The 17,132-nt window shown below is 40.1% G+C and overlaps 1 long non-coding RNA gene across 1 annotated transcript; it reads right to left on the minus strand.

Annotated features, from left to right (window-relative positions):
- Positions 1-9,119: 9,119 nt before the first annotated feature.
- LOC145445377 (uncharacterized) lies at positions 9,120-11,890 on the minus strand. Its single transcript, XR_013916984.1, has 2 exons — positions 10,653-11,890; positions 9,120-10,303 (listed from the first exon to the last, which is right to left on the minus strand). It is a non-coding gene; the product is annotated as an uncharacterized LOC145445377 (long non-coding RNA).
- Between the last annotated feature and the right edge of the window lie 5,242 nt (positions 11,891-17,132).

The following is a 17,132-nucleotide window of genomic DNA, read 5'->3' on the forward strand; positions in this document are numbered from 1 at the left end:
TATAGTGCATTCGCTTTGGAGTTCTATGCACAACGTGCAACGCACTCATGAAATTTCTCGACCCAATTCCTACGCGGTAACTCCGGGTGTTATGTATGGTGAGACTTCAACAATCAATCTTCTTCTCTTCCTGTATGAACATCCTGTACATCTATAACTGCTAATTGATGCGTACAACTCACGACAAACAAGGTGTGCTCTTATCAAAAGTTGTTGTTTTAAATGCACTTCCATTTTGTACCCCGCGGGTGCTAAGCAAATTCTAGAGAGAGAGAGAGAGAGAGTCTTTATTTTCATCGAACCAAAATACATAACAAACGGCAGTGATGGTGGTACAGAAAATATGCGTGCACAGTATTCGGCATTAGATAGGAATGATCGATAAGACCGTGAAGGTCATCTAGTCTGATCACACCAGCATCAAACAGGTACACTTGACTCAGAACAGTCTGGCTGTGAAAAAATGTTTAGTTAGGAAAGGAAAATATAAAAAAAAATTAAACAATGGTAGCAAATGATCAATGAAGCAATGTCTGGGCGAGGTAGGGCAACAGTGTTAGTGTAACGACAAGAGGCGATCAAGTAGGGCTTTTTTGAATCTATTATAAGGCAATTCACGGATATGTGATGGTAATGCATTCCAGATGATAGGTCCCGAGTAGTCGATAGATCTCTTAGTTAGGTTGCTATTGGGTTGGGGTAAGTAGACGTTTCCTTTAGACGAAGATCTCGTGTAATGGGAATGGACATGTTTAGCAGGTATGAAAAAGTCATCAAACACAGGAGGGAGACTATTGGAAAAATATTTGTGAACAACTTTTGATACTTCGAAGCGATACAGTTCATCAACTCGCAAAATTCGATGCTTACGGTAGTAAGGCGATAAATTGGTACGTAAAGGTACAGATGAGATCAGCCGTATCGCACGGTTTTGCAGGGTTCGAATTCTGCACAAAAATGTTGTACAGGCATTTCCCCATACTACGATTCCATATTGCAGATGCGAGTGGAAAAGAGAGAAGTAGATGGTTCGTAGTACTGATCTGGAAACCAAAGATTGGAGACGGGTCATTATTCCCACACACCGAGCTAGTTTTGATATTGTGCATTCAATATGCTGCTTCCAAGACAACTTGGAATCAATGGTGACGCCGAGATATTTTGCTGAGTCACATATTGAGATTTGTTTATGATTGATGTTCACAGTGAAATTATGACTGGCATTATTTAAAACGAGCATCTCGGTTTTATCTGCATTCAAACTTAGTTTGTTTGCTTGCAGCCATCTCGACACTTTTGGGAGTTCCCTATTCACAGATGCATGCAAATCATCGACAGTGTTGGAGGTTATGAAGAGGTGAGTATCATCAGCAAATAGCGTTGTGCGGAATAAAGATGCATTAACAATGTCGTTAATATAAATGAGGAAAAAAGTCGGTCCAAGGACTGAGCCTTGTGGCACTCCACAAGTTATATCTCTGGTAGTCGTTCTTAATGTCCCAAGTTTAACAAATTGCTTGCGGTTTGCCAGGTAGCTTTCAAGTAGAGTTGCTGCAATACCCCTGATTCCATAGTGTTTTAGCTTGTATCTTAAGATTCTGTGGTTAACTGTGTCGAAAGCTTTGCGGAGATCGATAAAAATGCTGCAGCCACTTTCTTTTTGCTTGATGGTTTTGTAATAGTCCGTTACAATTGATAGTATTGCATGGTTGGTGTTGTGGTTGGATCTGAATCCATGCTGGGTTGGAGACAGTACTGCATTCAATTCAAAAAAGTTCTTAAGTCGGCAGTCAATCAGTTTCTCAAAAACCGTGGCAAGATTTGGCAAAACAGATATTGGTCGGTAGTTAGAAATTAGCTTTTTACAGCCTTTCTTAAACACTGGCATTACTCTGGCAGTTTTCAGTGCATCTGGGAAAATGCCTAGACGTATCGACTCATTAAAGAAAATGCATATAACATCACCAATAATATTAAAGACTAGCTTCAGAAAGTGAGTTGGGATGAGATCGGGTCCTACTGCTTTGTTACTTTTCATTTCAGATAATACGATCGCAACTTCTCCTTCACTTGTCGGCTCAAGAAAAATGGATTTCTGAGGGCCAGGACTCAAGTACGAGAGAAAGTCATCGGAGGAGTCTGGTATTGAAGCTGCAAGATCCGGACCAATGTTGCAAAAATACTGATTGAACTTTTCTGCTACTGCAAGCTGGTCTTTGATGATGCTGCCATTCTCGAGTAGCTCGATGTCATCAGTACTCTTGGGAGCATTACCTTTAGTGAGGTTGATAATTTCTCCAATGGTTTTCCATGTGTTCTTGGGATCTTTGGAGCACTCTTCGAATCTTTTTTGGAAGTATGCTTTTTTGGCATTTCCTTTCATATGCGTCACTTGGTTTGCATATTTTTTGTACACTTTTTTGCCTTCGATGGTGCCTTGCAGATAGTAGTGCTTATGCATCCAATCCCTTGTTTTGATTGCAACTAGTATGTCATGACCAATCCAGGGTTTCGATTTCAAGCGCCTTGCATTGCGGTTGACTTTCCTAATTGGGAAAGATGTGTCGAGGGCTGCCCGCAGTTCCTCAATAAATTTTTCAAAATGGCAGTTGTAGTTGTCAGTTGTGAGTGGAGGAATTTTGTAGTTGTTGAAGGTATTGCTGACAATTTCAATATACTCTTCTATACTGCGTGGGTTTAAGGGCGTTCGAGATTCGAATTCTTTAGCACAATGTGGCAGGGCCAATTTCATGTGGCAGATGATGGGATAGTGATCAGTCATACTGTGTTGGAGCACAAAAGGGGACAGGTGATATTGATGAGTGTTGCAGTAGAAGTGATCTAGTAGAGTTTTGGATTGATCAGTTATTCTTGTGGGTTCAGTAATTATCTGAGCTATTCCATAAGAATCAAGCATTTCACGGTACCTTGTGTTAAAGTTGGTGGTCTTCAGCAAATCAATATTTATGTCTCCCATAATAAATATTTGTTCGTTAGCTGCCGTTAGCGTTTCCAGAATATTTGAGAATTCGTCAAGAAAAGTCTCTTGCTTTGTTCCTGGGTGTTTGTAGATGACTGCCACTATGAGAGCTTTTTGTACATGTACTCTGACAAATATATATTCTACGCCTTCGGTTTCAAATTTTACGTCGGGCATCATGTCATATCTCAGACCTTCGTTGATGTATAGTCCAACACCTCCAGCGTTCGTTTTGGATGGCGAGTGCAAAAAGTTGAAACCTGTCAGGTTAACATTAGTCGTTGGATGTTCTTTCAACTTGGTCTCAGAGATTCCGATGATGGTTGGTGAGCAATTGAACATTTCAAACAGGGGGGGAATTTCATCTAGATGAGCTTGGAGGGATCTTGTGTTTAAGTGTGCAAGTAAAATTCCTTGGGATGATGGGATATCACTACTATTCGTTGAATTGATAGATCTGCAGTTGCAGTTGCAGTTGCAGTTGCAGTTGCAGTTATACATCTCGATATGGAAGAAAAATAATCCTGCTTATCATGCGCATCTTCCACCTAGATGTAATAAATGTGACCATGACGCCCATGAGATGGAAATATATCACTGACAAGAAATATGAACAATTAAAGCGATAACTCTGGAATATTACAAACCCAACACAATTAGCATATATAATAAAACAAAATGATTTCGAATCAATTGAGTCTAAACCTTAACCCAGACCGAGGCCTACGATGACTTGGCTATCGTAGGTTATCGTAAGTTATCGTAGGCCCCGCGCATACCCTTATCCCAGTCCCAATCCAAATCGACCCCCCATCGAACCTTAGTCACTAAAGTTTGCTCGAAACTAACTGACATTCAGTTACATGTCTCTCAAATGACCATTAGTGGCATTCCTCACTAATATATGCAAGACGCCAGTCAAATAAACTGAACAGAATATAGAACAATGTATTGAACAATGAAAATTGAAAACCATTCTTTTGAATTTTTTGTTAGTCGATGACGATTAGCCTTGACAGGTGTCAGCCAAAAATAGTCAAGGTTATTTCATAATGAACAGACTATTAGATTTCGCATTGAAGCTCTGTACTTCAGAGAATATCTTCAAATACACATAAACAATATATTAGCTTGATTAGAGAAATGTTCGGCAACCTGTGGTCTGCGAGGAGTTCGTTACTGGTCCGCCAAATGTTCTCATAGATAGCGGTAAATATACGTCTGATAAATATAATGTAGTTAAACATTTTTGTTTTGTAAAGACAGGAACGCGAAAAAATATCATTTTGCAGCCGGCCAGCAGGGCAAAAAAGGTGACTGACTCCTGGATTACGGTATCAGAATTCCGACAACCCAAAATAACTTTACAACAAAGCCTGATTCACAGTAGTAGTGATGTATCACGATATCGAAATCCAAATCCAATTGTGGTGTATTTTTATCGTTTACCATGCATTGCGGCATGATTCAGCGAAGCAATTTCAAGAATGCCAATGGATATGAAAATATAAATTACGCCCCATGGACCTTTCAGTGTGTCTTCCTGGATCTCGTATGGGTTCATGAGCTCCATCATTATAGAAGAAAATGTTATGAGAAATATCATAAAAAATGCGTTTGAGTGACTGATGTTCCTATAAAGTTCCAAATCACTTGGAAGTCACCAATGCCCCAGTTGTAGTCAAACTTGATTCTACAATCTCGTTATATCAGTCATATATCTTCCCCCCAAATTTGCGTACTCCGACTACAATCCCGGCATATATTGACGGTATAAAATACTTCTGAATCAGCCAGTAATAAAACATGATATCTCACAATCAGTTGATTACGTCAATGCTTACGTAAAGTAGTGTATCAAACCGCTTTGTTGAATATTCACGTAAAGTATGCAAACAACTGATGTCGGAAGTTCAGCGACTATATCAGCGTCTGCTTTATTTTAGTTGAAATCAAGGTTGACTTTTGCTTTGGGAGTGAAGATATGTCAACATCGAGTTTTGATGGAAGGCTGACTCTATTACCGGAGGCGCAGCCAAACATCAACATGTTACGCTGATGTATAAACACGGTCGAGACATGATTCTCATCAAATGCGTGAACGCTCACAAAATGGTGTAACACGACCGTGTTACTAATTCGTACACAAATAATTGCTAATTTCCGGTGAACAAACACACAGTACCTCTCAAACTTCGAAGCCTGCTCATTCGACAGCAATTTTTGACAAATGCGAATTTTATTGAGAGCGTGACTAAAATGGTTAGGAAATGATGTTGCGACATGTTATCGAGATAAACGCGACTTGACAAGGCGCGGCGTGATCACGTTATATAAAAAGTGATCAATTTTTGTTTATATTTATATATCGACTTTTCAATTAGATAAAATAAAAAAGGGCAGAAGAAAACAGGAGACAAAAGAACATCGAGATAATCAGTTTGGGGCTCGTGTTAAGCGTTTTTGTTTGAATAAACCAGATTCTCAGATTCTGTATGATATGGAGTCATTTAGTGTATGGACGCATTGAAGTTCTAATCAGAAATGAAGTACTTCAACTTTTCGAAATACTTCAAGTATATTTTGCCTATCGCGCTACTTCCTTAAGTGTTAAAGATTTTCGTTTACTCTTACTACTTGACAGATTTCAGTTTTTTAGGCAAAACTGTATAAGTCTAAAATACTTACTTTTTTACGTACTTGTACATCACTACTTCTATTTCTACTTCTGTGAAAATTTATGGCGTTACATGTACTTCTCCTTGACTACCGACGGTGACTACGTTGACCAACTCTGCAAATGAAAGCTTGATGTTAGTTTCACCGCGGAAAAGATTCACGCGTTGTCACAGTTCTATTTCTTGTTCTTATGACGGTCTAAACCAGTGCTTCGCCACTTTTTTCAGTCCGCGACCCACTTATCATCCGAATTTCATTGCGCGACCCACCATACCTCTCTTTCGCGATTAATGTTTTAACCACTGTTGGTATAGGGTCAAATGTTTATGTTGCCAGTTAGTTATAGTTATCTGGTCACGGCTAGCATGAACATTTTGCGGAATTCATGATTGAATTCGGTCGATGATGTTTGCAATTGCATGTATTATTATAATTTGCTGTCCTCTTTTAGCCCAGATGATCAGGTTTACCGATAGTGCTGAGGGAGGACGGGTCTCTTACAAATTTTCGGGGACATAATCGATTATTTACAATGACAAGTTCGGGCGGACCCGTTGTTAATAATTACTTTTCGCAAATTTCATATGTCTTGGTTTGGCATGGCGAGGCAATGGCTGACACCGAAATGCCTATCTCCATGAATAATATACTTTTGAATCTTTTTCATCAGGGGAAGGTGTACTCCTATCGAAATCAATACATCTGACGACGTTAAATCGCGCCAAGCGCGAAGAAAATTAAAAAAAGTTGAATAACTCTCCAAATAAATGCCCCGTAATTTATGTTGGTTCATGGGATCAATTTGACACTCCACCTTCGGTTTGGGGTGCGGTATTTTGCATGTGATTACAAACAAGAATGGATTATCTAGACCAGTGGTTCTCAACCTTTTTCACCTCGCGGACCGGTAAAATTTCCAAATATATTTGGCAAACCGGTGGACCTTCAAAAATTAAAATTAACCCCAAATTTAATGTGTTATGTTCGTGCATTTACGTTCCGTGTTGTTTCCTAATTGTCTCCTAATTTCTATAGGATTAGTAATTACCGCCAATCATTATTTCCTCGTGTGTCGTGCTTGTATTTATACCATGTGTTCTGTTATCTCGTGGTCTTTCATTTAACTGAACTCTGGATCGTGTCGCCTGTCTTAAAGTTATTCTGCTGTTAATATATACTGATTTCATATTGCAACCTCGTCGTATTGAGTTATTGTTCGAACAAGATCAAGAACATAACATAATGCATGTATTTTTTTGCTGCAAGTGTGGTACTAGAGCAGGGGTGGCCAACCTTTTTTCTATTCACGGCCGGTTTTCGATTACGTATACGGCCTACGGCAGCATTCCAGCACATAGTCGCAATAAACTAACTGGACACCCGACTCATGGAAAACTGTCCAAGTCCATTTCTGGTGAACTCCAGTCTAATCTACTTTTTAATATCGTCTTACTATAAGCATCGAAATCGCTACATAGTGGTCATGTTATGAATAATGATTGGGACCGGTTATGATCGCGCCAAGCACGAAAATTCTTTCAGATACACGAATGAACTTCGTCAATAATATTCGTAGTTTCACATATTACTATCAAATATCTATCCTTTCTCTACCAAAATGATCAGATTCATCGATAGAGTTGATGGAGGGAGTGGGTCATCTTCGGGTGGGCGAATTGTTAGTGTAGTCACTTTGGGTCGTGTTGTTATTTCTTGACCTCCCATCAGGATTGTAGGTATAGTGGAAAAATATTGGAATCGCCCAAACGTACCGGAAACAAATTTCTTTCGTGAGCAGCGCACGATTCCAAATTGTTATTTCTATATGGGGCGCATCATTTTCCACCGCTGTTCGCATCTGTACTATGGGGCTCAGATTGCAAAGGGCACTATGACTATATTAAAATCGAAAAATGAAGTCGCATTGAATCACCCCTAGAAAATTTCAAGATTGAATAAAATATCTCAAAAATTTGGGGGTCAATTCGTAAATTCAATTTTCATGTCGACGGCCGCCAACACATACTAATTGAATTAGGTGTTCACGACCGCGCAAATTTCATTCTACGTCCGCAGGTTGGCCACCCCGTACTGGAGAGTGAGATTTTGAGGATTTTGTTCGTAGTTAAATATGTTTATGATGGTATTCATTTGATTTTACGGCAGTGTTAGCTGTCTGCTGAGTCGAGGTAAACTTGACTTGCCCAGATAAACATAGGCTATTTTCGTGCCGAAGACCGTGGATTAACCGACCGCGCAAACTGGAATATATTCTTCTCTTCGACAATATCCAGAGATGAAGCGTTTTTGAGTAGGACCATGCAAGCACCCTTTCGAGCAATCTTGCTCGTTTCCCATTACGATGCCGGACGTAGCCTACTACGAGTACAAAGCGCCGCGCGAAAACACCTGATCACAGCGATACCTGGCCCTCTACCAAATTAATGAATCGAGAGTCAGCTCGTACTAGCGAGTCGTTCACATATCGTCACCGGAGACAGTTGGAACTCCAAGTCAAATCGAACATGTCTCCGGGCCTAATCTTACCTCACGAAGTTCTGCATCAGTTTAAAATTTGATGTTTCATTTATTTTACAAATGGATAAGCCTTCAACATCTTGCATATTGAAATTAACGACGCGAACCGGCAGAAAAGTTGTAGCGGACCGGCGGTTGAGAACCACTGATCTAGACACCTCCTCGCCATCCGATCTGCGTATGCGGCGACTTAAAGAAGCCTGGAAGAGTCGGAAGATGCGGAATCATATTAAAGAATATCGGCCTGGTGTAAATGTAGTCGAATAAAATCATGGATACCCAAACAACAACAAACGCGAAAGCGATTTGTCTTTTACATCGAACACAAAGTGGTTGTGAGTTGCCTGCGTCGGGACAATAGTTTGCTGATTATAACGAAAATCAGGTTGGAGTGCGCATTTCCCTATTAACGTTCGCAAAGCGTTTGGAGGAAATAATAAATTCCAAGTCATAGGCATAGGCTGCACAAAAACGCACTGTCCAATTTCACTCTCCAATCAAATGACTGTCACGAAAACCTCGCTCACGAATTGTTGTGAGCATATATAGGTATGTGGCTTTAGGCGGCTACGGCGCAATGCAATTTAGAGGCGAACGTGTCTTTGCTCGTCTCATCTTGAGAAGATAAGTGTTTGGAACATTTGGCAAATGCAGGGATATATAGAACTCCGGGATGGCTGACTTCATTTTGGCCGTTACCTAAGTAGGTCCAGAAAGTTACCTGCAATCTGCCTCGAAATATCCACTTTTCTGCAAGCTAGCGATACAGCTGTTTCTAGAATAATGATCCTCACCCTTTTGCAGAATAGTTAGTGAGTAAGCTAGACATTCTTCCCATATCACAACCTTACTGCCGTATAGCCAACCTGGTAAAGTATGACACTGCTGTATAGCCAACCAAGTAAACTATGACAACTCTGAATTTCAGTAAATCATGAATGTGTTTAATTTCTACACATCATATAATCTGCATCAGGCCATGAATAACAGAGTGAATAACGAATAATATCAGCGTCTTCTACCTATTTACAAGCCATTGTCTGAAACCTTGCAGCTGGGAGGGGAGGGGGGGGGGGGCGGTAATAGGATTGATTAAATCAACGATTTCAATTAGCGTTAATCGACAATTACCATGAAGTATAGGGTTGCATTTAAAACAAACATGTTTAAAACCAGGCCCTTGTACAAAACATACCTGTTTTAAGCAATGACGTCAAGAATATTCAACAGTGACGTCATATTGGATTGACATTGACAATAGAAAATATAGGGTAAAAATAGCTCCTTTGACGAAATATATGTGCCATTGCTGTTGAACCAACTATTTTGAGGGTTCCAGCCATTCCATATCGATATTAGTCGGCTATATCGGGTGGTAATCGTCCGTAGGCTCATACAACACATGTTTTGGAAAGTATTTACACAATTATGGCATAATTTTACAACTTAAAAAGAATTTTTTTCAAAAGGCCTTTGTTTAAAACACTGTTCAAAGCATGTTTTAAACATTGTGTTTCAAACACAGTTTATTTTAAATGCACCCCCACCATGGAGCATTTACAATAATGAAAAGATAGCACGGCCTGTAAGGACTCGAAATTGTGATAGCAGCATTGTCATCTTCTATGTCACTCAATGAAAGTTGATCAAGAAATCAACACACCATTGATACTTCTCTTCAGGTTCAAATGCAACCTGGGGGGGGGGGGTAGAAGTTTGGAACATATCCTTATCAATTTGAGAAGCATTCGGTAGACCCAGTTGTTGAATTCAGCTAATATTTTGTTCACCGAGCAATGGATTCATGACCGCAGTGAAGAAATTACAACCATGGCTTAACGGTACATCACGAATGGGCGTCCTGAAGCATTTCATGCCATTTATCAGTTAAGAAATATTCAGTATCATTGTCTTGCAGATTTTCCGATAGAGCGATAGATGATTCCATGTCAAAAAAACATCTCGGTGAGGAGGCACGAGATCCAAATATTCAGATTGTGGCCATCTTTGCCAAGATTTCAATGGGATGTGCCCAGTATAATATATCAGGATATCCACTGTTGACGTGATGCAAATGCTGGAACATCGCGTTTGTTTTTCTGAAATCTGCAACAAAAATGAACAAATGATGTATTTAGAGACACAAATTAACCCTAATAATATATATATAGATATATGCAGAGTTGTTCTATAGTGAAGAACTTCTACTTCATTGTAGTACTCAAGTAGGTGTTGCCTATTTTCAAAGATAAATCTTGTAAATTTGAAGCAGCCATCTCCAAACTCAAGTAGCTTGCAGGCATTTCACTTTCTACAGCTACTTGAGGAAGTTTAAATACCAGTACGCCCGGGAATACCACTATTACTTGAGTAGCAACGCAGACTACTTTAACCACATCAGGATTAATGTAAATAGCTCATTTAATAACGTATTACTAGAATCAGCCTAACTTACCTTTGGCCGACCGAGGAGAGCTCCAATGCATTATTGCGACGATTTGACGAAACCTTGCAAATTGAAAGCAATCCTCAGAGTTTTCTCTTCCTTCGTCGTACAGGCCTATAGCCTATAGGCTATGAGTGTGTATATGGTAAAGACAGGCCGTATCTCAGGGTCATATCGTGTCCTGACGATTGTGTTTGCTTATCCATTCAAGGGAGTGGGCATCTTCATGGCTTCAGTAAGAGCAAATGGTCAACAAATGTTGTGGCCATATACTGTACTGGAAGTCAGCCATTGGCAATTCACAACAGTGCATTTCTGTTGAAGTATAATTCCAGTACTGTAGCATTAAGGTGCCATTCATTAACAAACATATGCCTGCCTTGTTTTATTATACATGTAACTGATGAATAGTATCTGTAACAGGAGATTGGATTTAAAAGTTGTTATAGACACTCACAACTGCAACGACTTTGACGTGTTGTGTTTGCATTAGATTCAAATGTTTGGTTATCCTTAATTGAAATGCCTCTTGAATCTTGCACATCGGTAGTGTACTCAGTAGCTCCAATTCTTACGAAGAATAATCAAGCAATGATCTGGAATACCGGTAAGCCTGCAATAGGCTACCAGCACTACCTGCATATTCACATATTAATCTATAGCACAAGATCTTAACTGACGAAGTCCCTCCTAACGGTCGACTTCATAGCTCACACGGCACAGTGTAAATGTACACTTGTACTTGTACAATATACAGCCTTGGATGGTATGGTGACATACATTCGCATAACATACCGGTAAATGAAAAACATACCGCAAGGCGTAATCTAAATCATACTGCGGATATCAATGTTAATGTTAATTATTCTACATTTTGTTATTTTCTCACGATTATCAGCGCAGCAAAACATGTTACATAAGATACTAAAGAAGCAGAGATATTCCGAAGCCGAGTAAATGACCTTACCGGCATACCGCTAAATTGCTGCTGAAGGAATAGGGCTAATACCGCAAAAAGTTTCAGACTACCTGAACATCTCATAACCTAGTTAACCTATAGCTTTATATAAGAACATGAACATGAATATTATATGCCCCTACCGCTCTCAAAAACTTGAAATTACACACAGATGAAGCGGCTGACTTGAACGTGCATCAAAACTGAATGCGTGAATCCGGACCTACTTAGGTAATGCCGCGATGACGCAATTGACGCAGTCAGCCATCCCGGAGTTCTATATATCCCTGGGCAAATGTATTAAGAAACGGTAATATTTAGAAATTCTTCGCGACCCTCCCGAAATATCTTCGCGACACACTGGCGGGTTGCGACCCAGCCGTAGGGAAGCACTGGTCTAAACGAGAAATCGCCAACTTAATACGTGTCGCGGGCCAGTTTTCAAATCCCGTAGAGGCCGCGGGCCGCATGAATTAAAAAATCGAGATAAAATAGGTCACACAGAGTTTAACAACCCTGTTTTTATTATTTTGTCGTCATTACAACGCTATGCTCTCTAATATGGGTGACGTGCGAGTTATCACAAAAGATATTATATATTATTAAAGAAATACAAACACAACCAACAAAATATATGATTAGTATCACTTTCATTCTATTTTGAACTATGAGTTGCGCTCGATAACTGACAACGCTTTTCGGCGACTAAAGTATCGATCTTTGGGTTGGCTAGACAAGGTAGGCCTACTTGTTGGAGAAATAACTCCTCGGAAAATCTTGAACTTGTTGGTCGTTTTCTACGCGTCCCGGTCTTGGCAGTGTCTGGGCCATTGCACATCCAGGCAATATGCCCTATCATATCAGCCAATTCTTCCTCCTTGGAATGCTATTACCATCGCCGAAGCCGTATCATCAGCTAGTAAGGGATCGTGATGCTGGGCACAGCAGAATAACTATTTTTGAACAAAAAGCAATTTCAGCATTTGAAAATGCTTTACTAACTACGCGTTCTTGCGAAATCCCGAATCAGATTGCGGGCCGCATAATATGATGTAAAGGACCGCGTGTTGGTGACCCCTGGTTTAAACAGTAGTGTGTCTATTTGTTGATTGTCAGACTCATCATGTCGAAAATAAATCCAAAACTCTTATGTTGATCAGGATGTGGCCAACTGCATGGTCTCAGTTCATATATTATTATAGATTGCATGAAAATATAGTCGTGCGAAAAAATAATGTCAACGACTTGAACTCACGAATGAAATGACACATTATTTCACCACCTCGTCCCAAGATTGGGTAAATATGAAAGGCTGAAAAACATCACCAAATGACGTTATAACGGGTATCCTGACGTGAAGATGTGACTTTATGGTGGTTCCACGAGATCAGTGCTTTGTCAACCTTTTTTGGAATGGCAGTTGTAACATTTACTCAAAACCGATACTCCTCAGTTCAGGTAATACACTGAATCGATAGTAATCCTAATCGGATGATATATAGAAGTAGGAAATGCCTATCCTGTATCGGTACAGAGAATTGCTGTTGAATTTCTTTTGCCAGCTGTGCGAAGTGAGGAAGTTGCTTTGATTCAACTTGGTCATCTGTTAGGTGTTTGAATTTACTTGTTCAAATTTATTAATATTAAATTTCAACAAGAGCAGGAGAGAGAGATCAGATAAATTTTCGTCTGTACCCCCAGGTACTTTGACGATGGATATGCGATAGGGCCTTTAGGTAAGGACATCTAGTCTGCACCACCATTATTTGCCCTCCATGTCATCCGTGGGGGTTGCTGCGTCTAGCGGGGTAGCCGCAGATACCAGGTTTTGAAGTCATTGGTATGAGCAAGTCGGGGATTGAACCCAATACCAACCGATCACGAAGCCGGACACATCACCATTATGCTATCTCGATCGGAAATCATTGCTCGCAAAGTTATGCCGTGATCAGCGAGGAGAAAAGTCGCTTTTTAACTTGACTTGACTCGAATCACCTTCAATAATCGAGTGACTTGGTGACTTGCCATGACTCTTGTCAAAATTTGTCACGTGTCGACATCACTTTTTGTCACTCGAAGGTATAGGTATATATCAACTTGTTCCCAACACTGATGCAATCAGAAATTTAGGTTGAAAGGGGAAAAGCAGCAGCCGTTTTCCTCACAAAGCTACGGCAAAAGAACTACATCTAAAATACATTCACGAGTTGTATCATTTCTCTCCATCTCGGCAGTAAAGTGTCTAAGGTAAAGGTCTCAAACTCAAATGTGCTCGCGGGCCAATTTCCTAGTTATTGATGAGGATGCGGGCCGCAGCTTCAATAATGAGTATATTCAATGTATAATTTTCAAGTAGGCCTTATTTGACGGGACTTTGCAGACAGGCATTCCACAAACATCGTGAAAATATAATTCACTATTGTACTATACACGCTTGGCACGGAAAATATCACATTTTCAAATATTTGAATACAATTATTCTTGTGCTGGGCATAATTTGTTAAAATAATGAGTTATAGACATCTTGCGAGAGGACGCATCATGACATCGTACAAGCTGTCGGGTTATAATATTGCAGCTAGTGAACCTTTAACGTTCCACGATTTTATGCAAAATATTTAAAAATTTATCAAAGATTGATCCGATATCATATCATTTGAGTGGTGTAGCCTAATCCGGGTTTCTGATACATTCGCGATAAGTATAGGCCACCGTTACTGTCATTGCCAAATTCAAATTAAATCAGCGTTAGATTTGCCATCGATTATTATTGGAGCAGATCAATCACAACTTAAATATAGTAAATATTGTGCCGTAGTAATAGCATTGCTTCTTAACCTTTTTAGAGATCGTACCCCTTGTGCTTTCAACAAGATTTCTCGTACCCCATGTATATTTTCAAATTTATAATGGTACCTACATTAAAATCAGAAAGCCCATTCACATAAAATCGCGCCGTGTGTGAAAAAAAAGTTCCAGTTAAATAAATTGGCCTAGAAAATATTCCACCGCATATAGGCCTAATTCCACAATGCATCTCGTACCCCGAAAGGGTCTACGGACCCCTGCTCAATAACCCCTGGGATAGACATGTCAATCATCATCATCATCATCATCATCATTGGTTTATTAGCAATTTTATCAGTTCGATACACCACAAAAAATGCGATACAATGAAAAGACAGGAAGATGTCGAAGCGACAAGGAGTAGTCTATGGAATCTGACACCCACCTTGGCCTAGGCAATGTAAAGAGGAGGCATGCACACTGAATGAAAGTAAAGAAGATAGTATAAAAAATGAAAGCGACAAGAAATAGGGCGGCATGTCATGGGAAGCGAGATCGATAGGTCAGTCGTGGTCCGGTAATCTTGAGGATGGACTGTATTTATTTAGTAGTAATTGCTTGTATTTCGACTTGAATGTGGACATGCTCGTCGACTGTCGGATGGCCGGCGGGATACTGTTCCACACATCAGGTCCGGCATATTTCAAATCGCCGAACAACCCAGTAGTGTTACAGCGGTGGAGCGTACCACTCTACTTTAGTCGCCACCGATAATAACATGGATAAAGAGAACATATAACCCCCCAGCATGTAGCCAAATATACGTCACGGGGCCACAAAATGCCAAAGGTTTCCTTACGGACCTGATTAGATAGCTATATACCCTACGCAACGCAAGCTACGACCTTTTGATATATTACTATTCCCCATGGCAGTTTCATAGATTGTTGCGTCTGTAGGATTACGAATTCACCGTTCCGAGTCGCAATTCCTTTTCTGATATTAACGACGTTTGACCCGACTCAACTCGAGTCATTTTTATTTAATCACACATTCAATCGATAATTGAGTAACTTTGCGAAAGGTCGCACCAAACCAGATCACAACTTTCAGTCACAAATCATCAACGGGTCATGTTTTATCATCAGAAACTGGAAACGTGACGTAATGCCTGATCTTCTACCCCATGGTCTGTTGATATTTCAGGTTTCTGTAGTAGTTTTAGAGTGAACTTTAAGTTCTTCAATCTGAAAAAGATATATGGCACTTGAATATATTGTCGAATACTTGAAATTCCAAAATGCCGTCGCCGGCCGCACATAATGTTCTCGCGGGCCGCGTGTTTGAGACCTCTACTCTAAGGGAACTTCAGAACATCCTAATCCTTTGCGATATCCCCGCATGGCGTTGCTGTTGTACCAACTTGAAGCACTGCGATCTGCTTGCGCTCAAACCAGGGATATCTAGTTTTAGATATCCATGGCTCAAACCTTTGGTCCGTAAGGTGGTCATTAAAATGAGTAGCAATCGTTTAAAAAGACATGCAGATCAGCAACGCGATTTGACCATGAACTTCAACTTCCATTCAAAGCACATGAAGGTAAGCTTTGAAATATTCAGCTTTAAAGTCGGAAATTACCATGTCAAAAATATCTATCAATCCCGGACCTGACTCTGCCGTATCAAGAACGCTGCTCAAGTTCAAGTTTATTCATAAAATTTCATAATGCCAAAAAAATCAAAAGACTGCGATACAATGAATGATGGGAAGGAGACGAAACGACTTAGAATAGTCTTCGAGATCAGACACCCACCTGGACCTAGGCGATGTGAGTAGGAGGCATGCACACTGAATGACAGTAAAAGAAGATAATTGAAATGATAAGCGACAAAATCAGGTGGCATGTGACGGAAGGCGGGATCGATATGTCAGGTCGTGGTGCTTGAGGGTTCTTATAAAGACCTGGTCATCCAAGCACTAGTAGACGTCCTTGTACAAAATCCAACAAATTATTTGGCCGAGAAGGATTTTAATGCACTATAGTTGAAATCAATGCGAGGAAAAAGAGCTGTATTTTTGAAGAGACACGTGATGGTAACCTATTCGTGGCACATCTGAACAACATATCGTTAAGTATCTTCATCTTTGTATTGCAATTTCCGGTTGGTTTGTGCGGATGAAATTAATTTTGCAAAAATGAGCGCACCAATGGACAAGGGAAACATACCTAGCAAACTGACAGTATGGACAGGGAGACGACGAGAGGCCGCGAGGCCTTCAATCTTATTACCGTTACGAATTGGGATTTGCAACTAGTTTAATGATCATAACAAAATGCAGACCTGGGCAAAGCGCGACTGGCGGACCTATTCTGTGCGACACGCGAAACGTTGCTTGGAATCGTGCCAGCAATTTCGCAACGGGTCAATATTAAAATATTATTATGAGTTTGCAATGCATGCTATAAAAACAATGCCAATTATATATTGTGGTGCATACCCCAGCGTCAATCAATGAGTGGAAATACGAGTATTTATCAGATTTCCATCATAGCTTGGGGCGTGAATCAGGTATATACGGCACTTTCAGGTATAATAAATTGTGTTTTACCAATGGGTGAAAATATGTCAAATACACCAACTAGGTGTGGCGGGTTCGGTTCACGTGTTGGGATTTCTGGGGTGGTTCACGAAAAGAGAACCTATAGTACACCGCTTTGATATACCTTTATAAGGATTGGTTT

This window comes from Botryllus schlosseri, chromosome 8 (genome assembly GCF_051294905.1).
Source record: "Botryllus schlosseri isolate E-star chromosome 8, Bs_hap1, whole genome shotgun sequence".
Taxonomy (NCBI): Eukaryota; Metazoa; Chordata; class Ascidiacea; order Stolidobranchia; family Styelidae; genus Botryllus; species Botryllus schlosseri.